This window comes from Myotis daubentonii, chromosome 10, assembly GCF_963259705.1.
Source record: "Myotis daubentonii chromosome 10, mMyoDau2.1, whole genome shotgun sequence".
Lineage (NCBI taxonomy): Eukaryota > Metazoa > Chordata > Mammalia > Chiroptera > Vespertilionidae > Myotis > Myotis daubentonii.
The window spans coordinates 79,044,326-79,064,318 of NC_081849.1; the positions used below are offsets into that span (position 1 = coordinate 79,044,326).

General features: G+C 42.0%; 1 protein-coding gene across 1 annotated transcript in view; it reads left to right on the plus strand.

The window, feature by feature from the left end:
- Positions 1-19,993, plus strand: part of BBS9 (Bardet-Biedl syndrome 9) — a 168,298-nt gene that overhangs the window by 25,392 nt on the left and 122,913 nt on the right. The window lies entirely within an intron of this gene.

Below are 19,993 nucleotides of genomic sequence, written 5' to 3' on the forward strand. Positions count from 1 at the left end.
TAAGGGCCTAATCTCCAAAATTTATAGGGAACTCATACAACTTAACAAAAGAAAGATAAACAATCCAATCAAAAAATGGGCAAAGGACCTAAATAGACACCTTTCAAAAGAGGACATTCAGAAAGCCAAGAGACATATGAAAACATGCTCAAAGTCACTAATCATCCGAGAGATGCAAATCAAAACAGCAATGAGGTACCATCTCACACCTGTTAGACTGGCTATCATCAACAAATCAACAAACGACAAGTGCTGGAGAGGATGTGGAGAAAAAGGAACACTTGTGCACTGCTGGTGGGAATGCAGACTGGTGCAGCCACTATGGAAGACAGTATGGAGTTTCCTTAAAAAACTGAAAATGGAACTCCCATTTGACCCTGTGATCCCACTTCTAGGAATATATCCCAAGAAACCAGAAACACCAATCAGAAAGGATATATGCACCCCTATGTTCATAGCAGCACAATTCACCATAGCTAAGATCTGGAAACAGCCTAAGTGCCCATCAGTAGATGAATGGATTAGAAAACTGTGGTACATCTACACGATGGAATACTATGCTGCTGTAAAAAGGAAGGAACTCTTACCATTTGCAACGTCATGGATGGAACTGGAGAGCATTATGCTAAGTGAAATAAGCCAGTCAATAAAGGAAAAATACCACATGATCTCACTCATTCGTGGACAATAGAGACCATTATAAACTTTTGAACAATAATAGATACAGAGGCAGAGCTGCCTCAAACAGATTGTCGAGCTGCAGCGGGAAGGCCGGGGAGGCTTGGGGGGCAGGAAGTAGGGGGGTAAGAGATCAACTAAAGGACTTGTATGCATGCATATAAGCATAACCAATGGACATAAGACACTGGGTGATAGGGGAGGCTAGGGGACTGTCTAGGGCAGGGGGATAAAATGGATACATATGTAATACCCTTTGTAATACTTTAAGCAATAAAAAAATAAATAAATAAATAAATAAATAAATTAAAAAAAAAAAAGAATGTTATTTTTTTAAGGTCAACAAGTCCATATACTTAGCTTGGTAAAATAAGACATTTCATGTAGGTTATGTGTTGTATCTTGCTACTGTCAAGATATCTGAGCTAGAATTCCCTTTGCTCATGATCTGACTTTGAGACCCTGTAGTTAGTTATATCCTCAGTCATATAAAGTTTGCCCTGTAGGACTGTGACAGGTTGATGAACCTTATAATGTATAGGAATCTTTCAAATGTCCAACAGGGACACTGAGATGAAATTGTTGATTTGTTGGAGATGTATGGGAATTTTCAGGGACTGAGGCAAGTCTGGTGTTAGTCCTCCCTTGCATCATCCTCCCCCCCCCCCCGTCTTTCTGTCTTTCCGTCCGTCCGTCCGTCCATCCATCCATCCATCCATCCATCCATCCATCCATCCAATGCACATTTACTGAGAGTTTTCTGAGTGCCCAGGCACTGTAGTAATTTCTTGGAGTAAAAAGATGAATAAAACACTTTGTGTTCCCAAGAAGTTTACAATCTGGGGGGGGGGGGCAGTAAAGACTAAGAACTATAATATATCGAGGTGGTAAGTCATAATAGAGGTAGAGATGGATAGCACAAAGTTATGCTGGAGCCCTGAGGGTAGAGCAATTTCCCTAGGCTGAGTAAGTGTGTGTGTGTGTGTGTGTGTGTGTGTGTGTGTATGTGAGGGGAAGGGAGTACATGAGGGTGGGGGAGTGTGCTGTTACCTTTTTTATTCCAGCTTTTCATTTTTTATCCACTTTAATTTGGAGGCTACTGATCCTAGTTTCTTGTGAATGAGCAATTTTATTGTCTTTAGTGTAAAGCTTTCAGTGCCCATAGGATGAGCCATTCACATTTCTTTTGGGGTAGTTTTTTCTTCTCAGGAAATTTATTTTTCAGACTTTGGAGCATTTTAAAAAATATTTTTATTGATTTGAGAGAGGAAGGGAGAGGGAGAAAGATAGAAATGTCAATGATGAGGAAGAAGAATTCATCGGCTGCCTCCTATACACCCTCAACTGGGGATCGAGCCTGCAACCGGGGCATGTGCTCTGACCTGGAATTGAACCAATGCCCTCCTCATTCATAGGTCAATGCTCAACCACTGAACAACACTGGCCAGGCTGGAAAAGGGCTTTTAAATACTTTGTTAGAGATTATTACCATCATATGGTTCTTTCTTCAATTCTTAACTGCCTCCAACATTTTTTGCTTTGCTCTAATTTATGGTTTGTTTTATTTATTTTAATCCATCTTTTTTTAAAAAAATATTTGTATTGATTTCAGAGAGGGAGAGAGGGATAGAAACTGCACGCCCCACACTGGGGATCAAGCCTGCAACCCTGGCATATGTCTTGACCGGGAATCGAACCATGACCTCCGGGTTCATAGGTCGATGCTCAACCAGTGAGCTATGCTGGCCAGGCCATCTATCTTTCTATATATTATCTGTCTGTTTATTATAATTTTGCTAGCTAAGAGCACAACATGAGATCTATACTCTACACAACAGATTTTAGAGTGTAATACACTATTGTTATCTATAGGTAGCTCTCATTCTTAAAATTAGTTTTCTCGATCATAACTCTTTGTTTTACATGAGGATATTTATATTTTGAGTTTACCTGGTAACAGCCAACTCAAGTCTTCGCGGGTTATTACTGCCCTAATGGTTTGGCTCAGTGGATAGAACGCCATTTACTCATCTGGCTGGAATGTGTTTCTATACATTATTCAACCTTTTGTTATTAATATTTTCTTCTGGATAAAATGTGATATTCAGAATTACTAGTATTTGTGATAATATTCACAAATCAAAGTTTTTTAAGTTTTTAAAAATTATTTAAACTCTTTAATTTTTAGTATAAAAGACATTTCTTTTTCTGTTTAATCTTTTATCCCTCTTCTTTTTGTGCCTTTTGAAAGCTAATTTTCCTTGAATTCTTCCAGTTCTCTTATTTTATTTTGATTTTTTCCAGTCAAATGGAACTTAAGAAAAGTATAATTTTTATCAAGGCAAGTTTAATGTAAGGGTATAGACATAGTATGGGCATGGTATAGATTATAAAGGACTGACAGCACAGTAGTCTCATGTTTGTGACTGAGGTGGAAAGAAAATATTGTACATAAAAGGTTCAGTATGTTTGGAATATAACTGTCAGTAAAAGGAGGTGAACAGATTTTAATAATATATAGGAGTATGATAGAATATTTTTTAAATTATAAAATGACTTCTATAAGCTTATATGGGATTATATTGTCACATAAATAAAAATTCATGGATTCTTTGGAATAAAAAGCCCGCCATAGAAAATAGTGAACTAAAGAATCATAAGACGCCTTTGCCTCGTCTTTTTTTTTTTTTTTTAAATTTTTATTGATTTTAGAGAGAAAGGGAGAGGGAGAGATGATGATGAGACATCAATGATGAGAGATAATCATTGATTGGCTGCCTCTTGCACACCCCACACTGAGAATCGAGCACGCAACTGGGACATGTATCCTGACTGGGAATTGAATCTTGACCTCCTTGTTCACAGGTTGACACTCAACCACTGAGCCACCGCTGCCTGGTGCCTTTTCCTCATCTTGAGGAGGCAACCCCAGATAATGATAGCCTTCCAATAACTTCCAATTGATTAAGCTGAAGCCTTTTTCTGGTCTGCCAAGGGGATGCATTAGTGGCCACGTGCACTTGCTGACAGGCTCTGCTCCCCTGAGCCACCGGGGTGATTGCCATTCAGAGGAAACTGTGCTCAGCTGGGTGAGCGAGCAGACGTGAGTGAGCAGCCAGACACAGCCTCGCTCTTTTGAATGGGGGTGTTAGTGCTAATGAAAGATGATGCTGTTTTCCTTCTAGGGCAGCAGTTCTCAACCTGTGGGTCGTGACCCCTTTGGGGTCGAATGACCCTTTCACAGGGGTCGCCTAAGACCATCGGAAAACACATCTATAATTACATATTGTTTTTGTGATTAATCATTATGCTTTAATTATGTTCAATTTGTAACAATGAAAATACATCCTGCATATCAGATATTTACATTACGATTCATAACAGTAGCAACATTACAGTTATGAAGTAGCAACAAAAATAATTTTATGGTTGGGGGTCACCACAACATGAGGAACTGTATTAAAGGGTTGCGGCATTAGGAAGGTTGAGAACCACTGTTCTAGGGAATCAACAGGTAATGTTTGATAACCCTCGTCTCACCAGTGAACCATGTGGCCCTATTTCCGAACAGGTGCGGTTGAAATGCCAGAGAACGTTAGAGCCGTTTCAGTGGTGTGCTGGCTCCTGTCTTTGCCTGAGTGTTAGCGAGTAGGTGTGTTATAATATTGGAGCCCTTCCCTCGTTTGTTTTAAGATCATTTATGGATCCACAGTGACATAAGTTGGAAGATCCAGGGGATAACAGGATTGATTCTCATCCTGTGCTGGTTTTTCTTGTATAAACTCATTTATAAACTCTCTGGTCCAAGACCCATAAAACAATGTTACTTTCCAAGAGCGTCTTCCGGTATGTTATGTTGTATAGAACCTGTAGCTCCCGAGGGCAGGTTATAAAGAGGGTTCCTGTTGTCTGCAAGTTGTTTTTTTACATGATCACTTAAAATTGTTACTTTTCCTGAAAGGTGAGTTCTGATTCCTTCTATACGTACGCTATAGAAATGTTGTGGTTAAATACTTCAGCGCCTACTATGGCTAAGAGTGAGGAGAGGATAAAAAGAATGTTTGAAGCTTCTGGGTGTTTTTGAAAAAAAATAAAATAATTTCTTTCATGGTGGCTGAATGCCAAGACTGGAAAAGTGTTATGGGAATGTCTGTGGTCAGGGCTGCCGCTGGTGAGAGGACAGTTACATATGGCAGTCCTGATGGGAGATGACAGCCATTTTTGATCTCTATATATCAGGGTCTCCTCATAACAGTGGAGTAACTGAGCTATTAAATATTTTACTCAATCGAGAAGGAAAATGATTACCATAAAACGACTTTATTCAGATGACACTGCTATATAAGGGTTTGCAACAGTTTCAGAATTCATGTACAAAGCACATTGCCATGGGAAATGAACTATCTTCCCCCCCCCCCCCCTCCACAGCCCCCTGCAGTCTCTCTTGAATTCAATAACCCTCTTCCATTTTACAGGGAAACTCTTGCTTGCAGATTTAAATTCTAAAACAAGGGAGAGATATATGCTAATGCTTAATCTGAAACAAGTGTTTGTGTTGACTACACCATGTTAAAGGTATTTTAAAAGTACATCAGTAGTACTCCATATAGAGGTTATATATATAAATTTAAAGTAGACTGACTTTTTTGATGGACATTTAGCTGGCTTCCAATTTTTGACTAATATGAATAAAGCAGTTATGAACATCCTTATATAATTTTTTATGTGGACAGTACAATAACAGAAGTGTCATACAAATTTAGGAGGACTTTTTAAATTATACTGCTAGAAATATTTCCAGTTCTTTTCTCTATTATAACATTTGAGACACTCAACATTATTGAGACTAGAGTTCTAATTTGCATCTTCAGTATTTCATATAGTACATAATTTAAGTCACTTCTGGCTAATTTAGAAGATGAGAAATGATTAAGCTTGAGATATCAGAATAAGTCTCCCCATATTATATTAATATTTGAACTGCATTTCTGCCTAAGTTAAAAATAAGCAGGGCTTTAAATCTGAATTTCCTTGCATTGAAATTTGTGAATAAGAACCTTTCAAAGCAGCGTTTCTAGATCTTTCCTAAAATAAGACAGTACTATTTAATATGGAAATAATAAATGAGCAGTATTCCTAAATCTAATTTGGAAAGTTACATTTATGATTCTAGGGAACTGTGAACATAACATGTGTGAGTGGAAAATTAAGATTTCATATGGCTTTTTGAAGCTGGTTGATTAAGTCGTATACAGTTCATTGTTCTAAAGATGAGATTTGTACAAGGTTTTGGAAGGCTGGGAGTTGTATGTTAGAAGTGCTTGTTTCCAAGGTAGTACAAACTGGTTTTAACAATCTATCATCTTCCATTTACCAAAGGAAATATGTGAAAAGAAAAGGAAAATGTTCGGGGGGAACAAAACGTTGAGATGATGAAAAGCTGCAAGGAAAGAAAAAAAATGCTTTAGAAAGACTACTAGAAAGAAACTAGCTTTTTTCCTCAACAACCTGTCCGAATTCATTTTGCTTTCATTATATATCTAGCCTGGAGGCAAACTATGCTGAGTATTACAACAAAGAGGGTGTTATAAGGAGGACTTTTTTTTTTCAATAATAAAGTATAACATATGTGTAAACCATGCAACTTTGTAACAGGAAACTTTATAATAAGGGAGGACTGTGCTTAGCTTTTCCACAATTTTGGAAGAATGAATTTTATTAGGTGTTAGACAAAGAAATTATCAACTGACTTTTATGTTGTAAGGTTGAAAGATTTGTTATGACCATTTCTAGACTTTAGCAGTGGTTTTAATGTGGGTCCTGATATATTAGGAACAGCGCCTAGCTCTATTAATATGTCTACTATTGCTGGTCCTCTTAAGGAATATGATTTTAACTTTTGCCTTTCAATGAAAGATTATTCAGAATCCTGTTATTCTGTGGTTTTCTCAGCAGTATTAGGCTGTTCTTGAATTGATCAACACATAATATAATTTGGGAACCCAATCAATGGTTCTTTTCTTTTTGAAAGATGGTGACAAATTCTTTTGAAACTTGGGAAATTGGCTCCATCATTCATCCCTTACTCTTTCTTTGCTTCTGCTGCCTAACTTCCTGAAAACCATATTGTTTTGATGTCAATATGTAGAATAGATTATCTGTTGGGAATTCAGAGTGTATTAATTATATCGGAATAACTGTAAACTGGATAAATGATCTAGGTTAGTGGGTATTGGGCTTAATAGCTTATTTGGTTAATGAGGACACTAAAATTAGGGATCTCTAATATGCCTGAACCATATTTCTTATAAATTTACCCCAGTTTTGAGATTAACTGGCAAAAGTTATGTGTTTTTTTTTTGGCTTCTAAAGGCCAATGTATTATAGTAGAGTTTTAGGGTTTATATACTGGTAGTGCTTATTATAGAACAGTTGAGTTTTTATTTATTTATCATGAGACTAGAAGTGAGAAGTGTAGAAGTCAGTCTTCTAACTTTTGTCTTTTCAATTATATATTTTTGAAATTATTATACCTACTTATTCCCTTCTCTCTCCCCCTTAAAAATAATCACACACCATTCACATTTATGCACTACTTTGAGTGGAAGGTGGGGGGATTTAATGATACCCTTTTATATGCTTCAATCCACTGCAGGGCTGTTAGGAAAGTCAGGGGCGAAGTGCCTAGGCTTACAGAGAGATGGTAGAAGTTGTTAGCCAGATACATTAGTACATCTTTAAAAATAGACTTTTGCTTTAAACTTTGCAAGATTCACAAAAGCATTCAAAATAACTTTAACTATATGCAGTTACTTTGATAAAAATAAAGTCAAATAGTTCAGGAAGCTGATGGAAGCATCAGTGCGTGTCCTCTCCTCTCCTCTCCTCTCCTCTCCTCTCCAACAGGACCCATAGCTACTGTTTCTGATGGCTGACTCCTTATTTCCTAAATAATATGATTGCACCGCTATTTGGGAACTCATCATATTTAGATTTCGTCTCTTGCTGTACCACCGTGATAAAGCTTCTGATTCACGACATATCCTTTTTCTTATCCTTTTCAAGTTATATCACGTTTCTCATTTCTTTTGCCACTCAACTTCTGCACCTACAAACAAGATAAACTTCTTGTTCTTGTTCCATCAGCTTCCACCTCTTGATTCTATATTTTGTAAAATGAGCACATGAACCATTTTATCTTTACCGTTATTATTTCTTTCTACCTGAAGTCTCTTCTGTCAACTCTACCTCCGTTCTTGCTTTGTCAAGGTTGATAATATTTGCATAATGGTCTGTAGTAACAACTGAGTCTTCTATGACCCCTCTATGGACATGTAAAAGGTCATGCCTACTTTAATTGAATCATGTAACTATTGTTCAGTGTACCAGCATCTATTGCCCTCTTCATGAGCACCGGAAAATGCTCCTGTGGGATTTTTAAAAACATACATTTCTGTACATAGCCTCACAGTACTCACATTATCTTTTTTAGAGTTGAGCTGTTTATTGAACGCGTTACAAAAGAGGTCAGTCACAAAGACCAAAGCCCGTGTCATGTCAGACTCCTGAGATTCTGTCTTCGCTTCCACTTTCTCCTCAGCTGGCAGCAGTGGCGGCGGGGACAGGACCTGCTGCTGGTGCAGCGCCAGCTACCGGGGCGGGTCCTCGGCCCCTGCACTGCACATGCATCCCCGATGTTAACATCGGCCAGAGCCTTTGCAAACAAGCTTGGCCAGAAAGGTTCAACATTTACACCCGTAACGTGGGCATTGCCCTTATCCTCCGTCACCAGCGCCTCATCGTCATGCAGGCTGAGGGCCCTGTGGGTGCAGGCGAGCCCCGAGACTGGGCAGTGAGCCAGATGGAGTGAGGCGCACCCAGTGCAGCCTGAGCTCCTCCGAAGGGCCGAGCGCTTTCCCGGCAGCTGGGGAAGCGTCGGTCCTACTGTGGAGCCTGTCACTTCTCTCCAGTTCCTCGGGACCTTCCTGTCCTCCTGGAGGTGTGGGATTTTTCTCACCTAACTTTTACTTTTTGAATGATCTCATTTTTTTCTGGAGTAATTTTGTTTTGTTCTTTTGTTTCTCTTGGGCGTTTCTTATTTCAGGCTTCCCTCGATTGTCCGGTTGTCAGGTTTTATCTGAGGATGCGTCAGTAGAAAGACTAAGTACTGTGAAAGTGCGTTGGGCTTTTGACCAGCTGGCCTGGCTTTAAAGTGAATGGATGGGGAGGGAGCTTAAATCCAGGGCCTCTAACTGTCAGGATGAAGAGGGGAGGGCGTGTGTTCACAGGAACCAGCATCTACACGGGTCACTGTGGTTCTTCCTAGACAGATCAGCATTTAAGAAACTCTTACTGCCCTCCACCCTTTTGTTTTGTTTTGTTTTGGGCATGAGGGACAGCAAATACCTGGCTGCTGAATGCATGGCAAGTGGGAGAAGGAAGGAAATGGACAGTTGGTTGCCTGTCTGTCCTTGCTGGCTGGCTATCTATCTATCCATCCATCTATCTATGTATTTATCTATCTAATATTTCTTTCAAAACATTTAAAAACATCTATTTTTATTGATTTCAAAGAGAGGAATGGAGAAGGAGAGAGGAATAGAAGCATCAATGATGAGAGAGAATAATTGATTGGCTGCCTCCTGCACGCCCCTTACTGGGGATCAAGCCCACAACCTGGGCCTGTGCCCTGGCCGGGAATTGAACGTGACCTCCTGGTTCATAGGTTAATGCTCAGTCACTGAGCCACACCGGCCGGGTTGGGCTCAAAACATTTTTATCGAGATAGGTCACATATACAATTTACTACTTAGAGTACACAGTTCGGTGGTTTTAGTGTACTCTCAGACTTGTGCCCCCATCACTACATCAACTTTAGAACATTCGCACCACTCCAAAATAACCCCCACCTGTTGCAATGGTTCAGAGGATCACTTTCCAATGTGTGGAGGGGGTGGTTTCCCACACAGCACCAAGTCATTCTGACTCACCAGCTGGTTGGTTCCCATGGTGTCCTCCTCGGTTCAAATAATCTGCAAGACTGGCTCACAGGACTTATGAGTTTGCTTACTAGATTACTGCTTTGCTATGACAGGATGTAACTCAGGAACAGCCAGATGGAAGAGGTGCACAGGGCAAGGTCTGGGGAAGGGTGCGGAGCTTCCACGCCCTCTCTGGATGCACCACCCTCCCAGCATCTCCACATCTTTACCAACCAGAAGTTCTCTGAACCTCATTCTTTGGGGTTTTTATGGAGGCTTCATTACATAAGCATGATTGATTAATTTTTGTCCATTGGTGATTGATTCAGTCTCCAGTCTCTCTTTCCTCCCCAGAGGTCAGGAGGTGGGATTGGAAGTTCCAACCCTCTGATCACATGGTTGGTTCACCCTAACTTTAGGTGAGCTTCCAAAATTACTTCATTAACATAACAAATCACACCTCCATTACTCTCAGCACTTAGTAAATTCCAAGGGTTTGGGGAGCTATAACTCAGGAAATGTGGATGAAGACCACAATATATATGATAAAAGATGTGAGGGCGATCTGGCTGCGACATCTCTCACCCCACTGATCGCCAGGGTTGAGTCCACTGATCTGGCTGGCTGGGCTGCTGTCCTCGTCCCCCGTCACCAACCCACGTGCGTCCCTCCTGAAGCTGCTGGCTTGGTGGAAGAGGATGGCCTTCCCTGAGGAGATGACCGTTTTCCAAAGTTGCTGCGCTGATTTTAATTCCTATCAGCAATGCACAGGGGTACCACCCAAGGATGAAGTTATCCACAGCCTTGTCAACACTTGTTATTGTCCATCTTTTTGATTATATATAGTCACCCTAGTGGGTGTCTGGTGGTATTGCACTGTGGCTTTGCTTTGTGTTTCCGTGGTGGTTAATGATGTTGAATCTCTTTTCATGTGCTATTGGCTGCTCATTTATATTTAACAGATAAGCAGAAAAGGCTGACTTCAAGCTGTGTCTCGTTGAGGCCAGCGGCCAGGGCTTGTTAACTGGTGGGCTTCACTTGAGGGCAGTAGGGAACTACTTGGATGTTTTATTGGGAACTCAGATATCTATAGCTGTAGGTCATTTCTCTTGCGGTGTTTCCCTCTCCCACCCATCCACTAGAGATTTCTTTAATTCCTGTCTGGGGAGCATGAGCTTAGTCCCATGCATTCTGGAGCTGGGTGGGGAAGGGTATTAGAGGACTGACTGTCCAGGATGTGGACTTTGTCTTCATCCATGTATTTCCGGGAGCTTTCCCTATTCCGACGCTGTTCATACCTGCTGTTCCCCTAACCTGGAGTCCCTGGTTTAGTTCAGCTTCTCCAAAGATTACGCTTTCTGTTTCTTTTGGAGGTCTGGGGATCTGTTACCACAGACCTCTATAGCTCCCGTGTCTTCAGATCACACCTCTCCCCACTTTCGGTGGTACCTGGTGCTTTTACTTCCTGCACCTTTTCAGAATTTTATGGGTGAATAAATAGATTCCTCTTCAGGCATTTAGATTTGACCTTGCTCTGCTCTTCTGTATTGTTTCTCCATCCCCTTTCTGTCTGTTCATCTTATTCTTTGTTGTTTGGTTGTGTGTGTGTATCTTGTGGAGATAGAGACAAGAGTCTTTAATTCACTATCTTACAATACAAAGTCATACTTGCTCTTTTGATATTATGCCTCTATAAAACATTGGGGAGAAACTTGTTCTCAGAGTCACTAGTCAGGTAGAAAAAAATGTGAGTGGCTGTCTCCACAGGCTCTAATTTCTGCCCTAAGTGAATTAATAATAAAGGGGTCAGAATGGTTGCCAGGTCATGATTGCAGAAGCTTGGCTGTAAGTCATGGGCAGAAAGCTTGGTTGTGTGCCCCCAGAGTCGAGGGAGTTATTTCGCCTCTGGGACCTACTGAATGTTCAGACAGTTGAGTAATCCCACCTTCAAGCATGCGGTTGGCAGCAGGGCAAGTAATACCTGAACACTTGGCAGGATAATGAACGGGGGATATACAGGGAGTGTAAATGTTTGATAGGACTCTGTCTCCTAGTTTCTTACTGCTTCATTTTCATTGCTTCAGTGGGGGTTAGTTTTGCTCAGAGTATGGGGCAATTAGGGTTACCATCTTTCTAATGTGGTTTCTGGAGGGAGAGGAGATGACCACTGTGTTAGCCCACAGTCTACTATCAGAGCATTTTAGCCCCGTGTTTCTTAGAGATTCTAACAATCCCAGGTTCCAGTTTTTCAGTTCCAGTTAGGAAGCCCGGTTCTATCTTATAGCAGCAGCATATAGTCATTTCACATGGTTCTCCCACTCTCACCCAACACTAACGTATCTGAAAAAGAGTCAGTATCTGAGATAATGCCTGTGAAGCACTCAGCCCTGTCCTTGGGGCCATTACCCACTGTCATGCCTTTGATTCTGAGTCGCTCTCAATAATTCTAACCAACAAAGGCCTGCCAAGGACTCTGAGTAGCTCACGTTGGATCGGATGTGTGTTCACGGACCCACCACTAAGGTCAGAGGATGGTGTGCTCTGTGGGTAGGGTCTCGGTGAAGTTCTCGGCTCTGTGGTAGGTGGTGTGGGTTGGTAAGGCAGTTAGTCCTATTTGGATCACATAGAATTTGGGAACAGATGCTGGTCTGACTAAAACCATATGTTTGCTATACAGAGAAAAGACAAAAGTCTAGAGTAGTGGCTGTCAAACTTTAGTGTCCACCAGAATCATCTAGAGGCATATTGAAGCAGGTTGCTGGGTCCACTCTCAGGTTTTCTGACTCAGTAGGATTGGGGTGGGGCCCAAGCGTCTGCATTTCTAACAGGTTCCCAGGTGATGCTGATACTGCCAGTCTGGGGAACCACACTTTGAGAACCACTGATTTTGAATGGTGGGTCTTAGACCTAAGTGTGCAAAGGATTTTCTGGGAGGGTTTACTAATAGCGTTGCTTCTGGGGCCTCACTTCCAGAAATTCAGACATTGAGAAGTTTGGGGGGAGCCTAGGACCTTGCATTTTAAGAACCCCGCTAATTCTTACGCAGGAGATCAGCAGACCACCCTGAGAAGTGCTGCTGTGAAGGCTTCATGCAACAAACATGATAGATTAGCCATTCTTATTTATTTTCACTCAATTGGAAAACTACTTTTGTAAAAAAAATATTTTTTTATTGATTTCAGAGAGAGGAAGGGAGAAGGAAAGAGAAACATCAATGATGAGAATCATTGATGAGTATGCGCCCTACTAGGGATCGAGCCAGTACCCCAGGCATGTGCCCTGACCGGGAATTGAGCCCTGACCTCCTGGTTCATAAGTTGATGCTCAGCCACCGAGTCACACCGGCCAGGTGGAAAACGACTTTTTAAATTTCCACATGTACATTTGTATCAGTGTAAATATGAATCTCAGGCCAGGCGAAGTGATGATCAGATACATTGCTCAAAGTTAAACTCACTGGGAAGATTTTCCTTTGAAGATTTCCTGTTTTTCAGGGGTGCGCTGGAGTGGGAACTGGTATTAGAGCTGACCGTTGGCATCAGGTAAACCCTTCAGTAAACCAAGTCTGCGTGTTTTCTGCTGTTCAGCTAATCGGGAACTGACTCCCTGGGCGCCATGGAAGAGGCCGTAGAGCCCCAGGAGTAGGTCCTATGGGAATTTGAGCCACTTGCTCATTCAGATCATGCTTCCTCTTCCCGTGTTTCTGGTTAATGGTGAAATGCTGCTTTGCACACTTAGCTTCATGACTCAGTAGACTGAGTAACCCGCTTCATGGTGGGCAGGTCTGGTCCTGGGTCATGTAGTCGCTTGCTATCCTGCACGGGAAGTTCAATCCGGACCATAGCCCAGCAGAACTAGGAGCTGCTTCTCAATGGAGAATCACTGTCGACAGAGGACGCTGGGGCCTGTGCAGTGACTCCCCTCCTGGGGCTTTTCAGAGGCTGCATACAGCAGACCTGTCTGCCGTGGATCATTCGAGGACCATCGATCTGCTGGGCCACAAGGCAGGACGCTTACATTGCAGCCTTTGTGGCTGCAGAGCCCTCCTTGGCTCTGGGCACTACTTAAAAGTAGCAGCTCTACTCGAATGCACTATATCTTGCTTCTAGAATTTAGAGACTCTCCAAGTTTTGTGCTGTTTCTTTTGGAAGCCACTGTGACATTTTCTTAGAGGGCATAGCCTAACATGCCCCTGGACACTTCACAGTGTGGCATGCTTTTGAATTTTTATGGGGCACTTGCCACTTCCTGCTTACTAGGTCTTGTTATAACGTCATGCATGGATTGGACGAGCATTGTGTTCCTTGGGATGTCAGGATGGTCAGGTTCCCAGAGGACAGTCTTATAACAAAGATCAGGAGATGTGAAATAGCCCAAAAGCAGGAGAATGAAGATATCCTATGTATATGTTTTTGCATTACAGAGTCTTTACTTTTAATGATGATCAGTACACCGAGTAATAACGTGTAACATGTAACAAGTTCCTGAATTCTATAATCTAGTAATTTTGGTGAAGAGAAACTAAAAGCAGCCTAGACAGTTATACCAGTATTCATTGTTCTAACCCTTAGAAAGGACTGTGTTAAGGTTGGCTACTGCTTCACAGAAGTTATAAATAACTATGTACTACTTTTTCATGGATGAAGTCCCTGATCTTTAAGAAAGCTTTAGGGAAAGAATGTTAATCTCTTTCTTCAAAATAAAAATATTTTTTACTGTATCTAAGAAAGAAAAAGCCAGTGTTGATATAAATGTTGCTTGAGTTAAAAGGCATAGGAAAACAGACATTGTATACCCATTAAATTTCTGAGAAATACAAGGTAAACAAACAAAATCTTTGGCTAAGCTCTAAGTTTGTACAAAGAGGCTAGATTTAATTTTCCTACAAAGAGTGAAGGAACCTACTGAATCTTATACAGAAATAATTTACTGCCTTTTCTCCCACAAGAATATAACTCAAGCTTTGCTGTAGCTTCATAGTCCATCAAGGCATCTAGGTCACCAATCCAGGGAGCAGGCATTTCTTTCTTCCCCTCTTCATTTATGCAGTGGTGTGTATGTATTTTTGGCTGGATGTTGCAGACAAAGGCTAACAAGTTATCCAGGACTTCATCCCTGTTTTGTCAGGAGTAGGTCTGGTGGATGATCATTTCCTGGGTCGTCTTTTCCACTTGAATTCTGCAAATGTTCTGGGATGCGGAAGCCGTAGCATCCTTGGCCTTCCACCCTTTCTCTCTCTGCAGGTGGCACTGTTCAGTTTCAGCCTGAGCCGCTTTGACCTGCTTCCTTAGGTCCTTTCCCTTGAGGGTCTGAGACCCCTTCTTGGTGGTCGCACCTCGGCCTGCAGCAGTTGCTGGGTGCCCGTGACTGATTGACCGTGGCGATGGCCTCTACTGCCGTCTTTGACAGGCAAACGGAACTACTTCGATCGTCTTTGTTAATTTGGATTAAAACAACGTAATAGGTTAATATTTGCACCAGGTTTCATGGGATGTGTTGGCCTTTTCCACATGTTTTTGAATAGTAGCTGTAATTGGAATCCCTCTGAACGAAATTTATGATAATCCACAGTCATTATCCAAGATCCATTTGGCTCTTTCACAGGCCAAACAGGATATTGAGTGAGGGTGCCTCATCGCTGTGTCTTTCAAGTCTTTGATGGTGGCACTAATCTCTGCAATTTCCTTAAGGGAGAGTATTGATTTTGAAGCGGGTGCTCTATCGGTGGGTTGGGGGCAGTTCCAAGGGATTCCAGTTAGCCCTTGCTCTCCTAACAGCCTTCATCATGCTCTTCATTAGACAGGAAGCGAAGGCAGGTATTCAGCCAGTGCCTCGTATGTCTGTTCCAACTGTGCATTAACAAACGGGACAATAATGGCGGGACAGGCCTGTGCACCCACTGGGTTACTGTGAAGAAGACCTTGGCCCAGGCTTCATGTATACCCGGAATCCATAAGCCCCCTTTTGAGTAGGGAATCCTGTGGCATTTGGAAGTCTCCGGGATTACAAACTGAAAAGGTCTGTGTGTTACCTTTGTGCAGTGCCACCCTGTTAACTGGCCATCATCGAAGGTTTTGGGTTCTCCGCCTGTACCTAGATATGGGAGCGCAAGGTCCCTCGCTTTTTTATTTTGTAAGTGCTTAGGCAGAGCAGGGAGCCCACTCAGCAATCTTTGCAATTATAGTTGCCATCGAACAATCCGGGGCAACAGCCATTAACCTCTCAGAGCCGTGGTCTTCCATGGCACTGCATCCCACACCGCACCGGCGACGATGTGCACACGGTGATTCCCCTGGGCGCCATTGCATGCAAAAAGTTTCCCCCGTTTTCCTTTTTCCGGGGTAGGAAAGTCATCTGTGCATCCATCAGGTATGTGAGCAAACAGCCCCGAAGTTCCTGGGTTCTGTGTCAGTTACGATCCCAGCAGATTTCAGCTTCCTCAGCCGCCCCTCCTCGCCCAGTTTTGACTTTTGCCTCCTCAGCTCCGTGGGGCCGCCTGGGTGCTTGAGTTGCCGCTTGCTGTGCTGCAGTGGGAACTGGTCTGTGCACACGGAGCTTGGGCAGAGGTGGGACTCCCTCCGAGCTTCTCTCCATGTCACAGGCTGGCACTGCCCATTGTCAGTGCCTCTGACGGGAGCCTGATGCATTTCGTCCAGGTTACAGTAGGCCACGGTGGGAGGGCTAGTTATTCTGTTTTATCAGGAAGTTGAAATCCTCCAAGAGAGTCTGGACTTCTGAATACTCGGAAAGCAAGATTGTCCATGATTTCCTGAGAGAGAATAGAAAAGCTCTAGATCCGCCTTATATTTCATCTGGGAGCAGGGAAGGGTTCTGCAGAGCAGGTTTAAAGGGACAATGATGAGAAAGAGTAAAATTGTTTCCTGCTTGTACTCTGTGGAGTTCAGGTTTCAAGTGTACACTCAACAAAACCTCATCTGCACACTGCATTGTACGCCCACTGCCCCAAGCAAAGTCTCCCTCTGCCCCTATCTCCCCCCAGCTTGCCCACCACCTTCCCCACCCCTCCCCCTCTCTCTGGCTGTCACCACACTGCTGTCTGAGTCTATGTGTTATATACATATGTTTAATTTTATTTTTTAGTTATAGCCCAATTTTTTCTGTGAGAAAAATCAGAGAGCCCAAGTAATCTATTCCAGGTTGCCAAGTTAGTAAATGGCAGAGCTGAGATCTGAACTTGAATTGACTCCAAAGTCTCACTCTGGGACCTTGAGTGGTGCTGGAAAAGAGAGTGGTAATTCTTTCATTCTCTGTAGGAAAAAATTGACAGGGGAAATCCAGGGTGCTCTGTACCTAAACTGGGTCAGCGGGTCAGAGTAGATTTCCAAAAAGATGGCTTCAAAGCTGGTACTTGGATAAAAGGCGAAAGGATATAGGGGAAAGGAAAAGAGTGAATGGGGAGGGGGAAGGGGATGATGTAGCTAAAAGGGTACAAATTTTCAGTTAGAAGAAGTTCTGAGAACCTAATGCTCAGTATGGTGACCAGCATATTGTCCACTGGAAAGTTGCTAGAGTAGATTTTAAGTGTTCTCTCTGTCTCTCTCTGTCTCTGTCTGTCTGTCTGTCTGTCTCTCTCTCTGTCTCTCTCTCTCTCTCTCTCTCTCTCATACACACACACACACACACACACACACACACACACACACAGTTACCTATGTGAAATGATGGATGTGCTAGTTATTTTGATCTTGGTGATCATTCCACAATATATATGTGTATGAAATCATCATGTTATATTCTTTAACAATATTATACAATTATATTTGTCAATTATTCTTCAACAAAGTTTAAAAAAGAGCAAAAGAGAGAAGAATAGCAGTGCAATTATCATGAGCCAATATGGAGCCTATTTCTTAGGGAAGGAATGATTTTCCAGAAGCTTGACTTCAATTAGTTTTCCTAGGGCAGAGCTTTCCTGGTGTACGCCTGGCTGTGGCGATTCTGCAGTGCAAATAGGCATCCTTCTTTGCCAAATAAGTCTGGGAAATACGGGTTTATCAGAGCTATATGGGACTCCTTAGAGCTGTTAGTCTGCTCAAATGTGCAGCCATACCTCTGAGAGGGGCTGCAGGATGTACTATTTCCACCTTTCGATGGACACAGAACTCTTACTTTTCATGGAGCTTTTTATGAGACCAGTGTTCCAAAACAGAAATTTGGAAGAAATCTGGTAAAAAAGTTTGATCTTCCCTACATGTCAGGCCAGTATGTCGATAGAATATTATGTATAACTGGAGGCCCTGTGCACGGATTCATGCACTGTTCGGGTCCCTCAGCCTGGCCTGCACCCTCTCAGAATCCGGGACCCCTTGGTGGATGTCGGACGGCCGGTTTCCCAATCCCCCACAGTCCGACATCCCCCGAGGGATGTAGTAGTGTTCGAAGAGGCAGGCAGCCAGGGAGGAGCCTGAGCCCAGGCCGGGCACCGTGCCGTTCCCACTCACCCTGGCCCCGCTGCACCTACTGTCGCCATCGCCTGATAAGCTCATTGAGCGGCACTCTCACTGTTGGAGTGCACTGACTACCAGGGGGCAGCTCCTGCGTTGAGCGTCTCCCCCCTGGTGGTCAGTGTGCATCATAGCGACCAGTCAAACAGTCAACTGGTCGCTTAGGGTTTTATATATATAGATAATTGAAAATTTTATATGGAATGAATTAAAACCCCTATATCCATAGTATCTCCTTAATTATGATGAAGTTACAATTGTGTCCAAATATTCATCCCTTAGTTTCTTTTTTGGCACTTGGATGCATTTCCCATAGACACAATACTATTAACAGTGATCAGGTTCCACCAAAGCTCATTTGATCTATAATGGACACGTCTATTGCTATCTGATATCTATGTAACTAATGTTGGTAACATGGCTTCTATGAAGTGTATTCTGAATTCTTACTTGGGTTTCCTGGAGCACAAGCATAAAACATGAGAGAGCTAGTTTCTGATGGGAGGGGAGATATGATGTATTGTTCCCTGGGTTCTCTTACATTGCTAATTGGAAGCATTTATATAAATAAAGATCTCTTCATAAAGATGCTATAAGATAAATGCTTCTTTAAGTTGGTGCTTTCCTACCTCTTTGGAATTAAGAACAAATATTAATTTCCTCCACGAAGACCTGGGTTCCTGGTCTCAGGATTAATTACGTATTTGTGTACTCTACGTAAATAAGAGCATGCTTTTATTTTTTTCATTTTGTTCTATTTATAGTGTTTTTGGAAGAAGAAAAATAACAAATTTTAACATTTAATTTAGACCTTGGATAGTCTCTAGCTCTTAAGATATCAGGAAACAAATGAAAACATTATTAAATGTGTATATCACTATTATTCCATATAGGATAAATTTAAGATGAAAATAGTACCAGAATTACAAAATAAAATTTCTATTCTTTGATCAGTTTGATCAATCACTTTCCCCTCCAAGTGACTAGGCATGTATTAAGAAAGACTTTTTTTGGAAGTTGTATTAGTGGTAGCCAGTTTAACACACAAATTTGAAAATTGTACGTTGACCAATTGTTCCCACCCCATTTTCCTACTCCTTGGCTTCCCCAGCTCTTTCTTTTCTCTCTGATATGTGTTCTCCTAAAATTTTATCAGTTGATATATGGGCAGATTTTAAGGGATGCCAAGTGGTAAGGATGCTTTGTATGAGAGAATAAAATTGCTTTGAGAGTCTGGAGTACCCCATTCAAGTACTACCAACAAAGCTACACCATAGATTTGGCCCCCTCACTGATTAACTGACTGCATCTGTCCAACTTCTGCATCATTTTTGCCTTTTGGGGATTAAGTAAAACACTATGGTGGTTTCCATAGAAAGTTGTCCTCATGACCAGAAAACAGTTCAGAATGCGTTTGTTACTGACTGGATCCATATTCTTATATTCCTATGTGAATGGAGGTACCGCTTCTCAAATAAGTGGCCTGAAGTGTCCCAATTTGCCTCCCACTCCCACTTCTATTTGGTAAGAGCAGTGAACTTTGCATGTTTTTATCACACTTGTTGCAGCCAACATGGTGAATAATAGACAGTAGGGAGCTTGATGAGAAGAGAAGCTCTAGAACCATTTTGCCATTAGATTAAATGTATATAAATATAATGAGATTTGCATTTGTTTGATTTGCATCCTGTCCCTTTTTCTTGAATTTTCTTCTTAGAAGAAGTTCATGTTTTAGGAAACTAACATAAGAGGGAAGACCTGAGTGCTGATTCCTGCCTTAGACAGAGAGGGCTGTTATTACCATCTGTACTTCATTGTTATTAGTGCCTTCATTCCGGCCCATGTGAGGATCAAAGGCATTGTTCAATG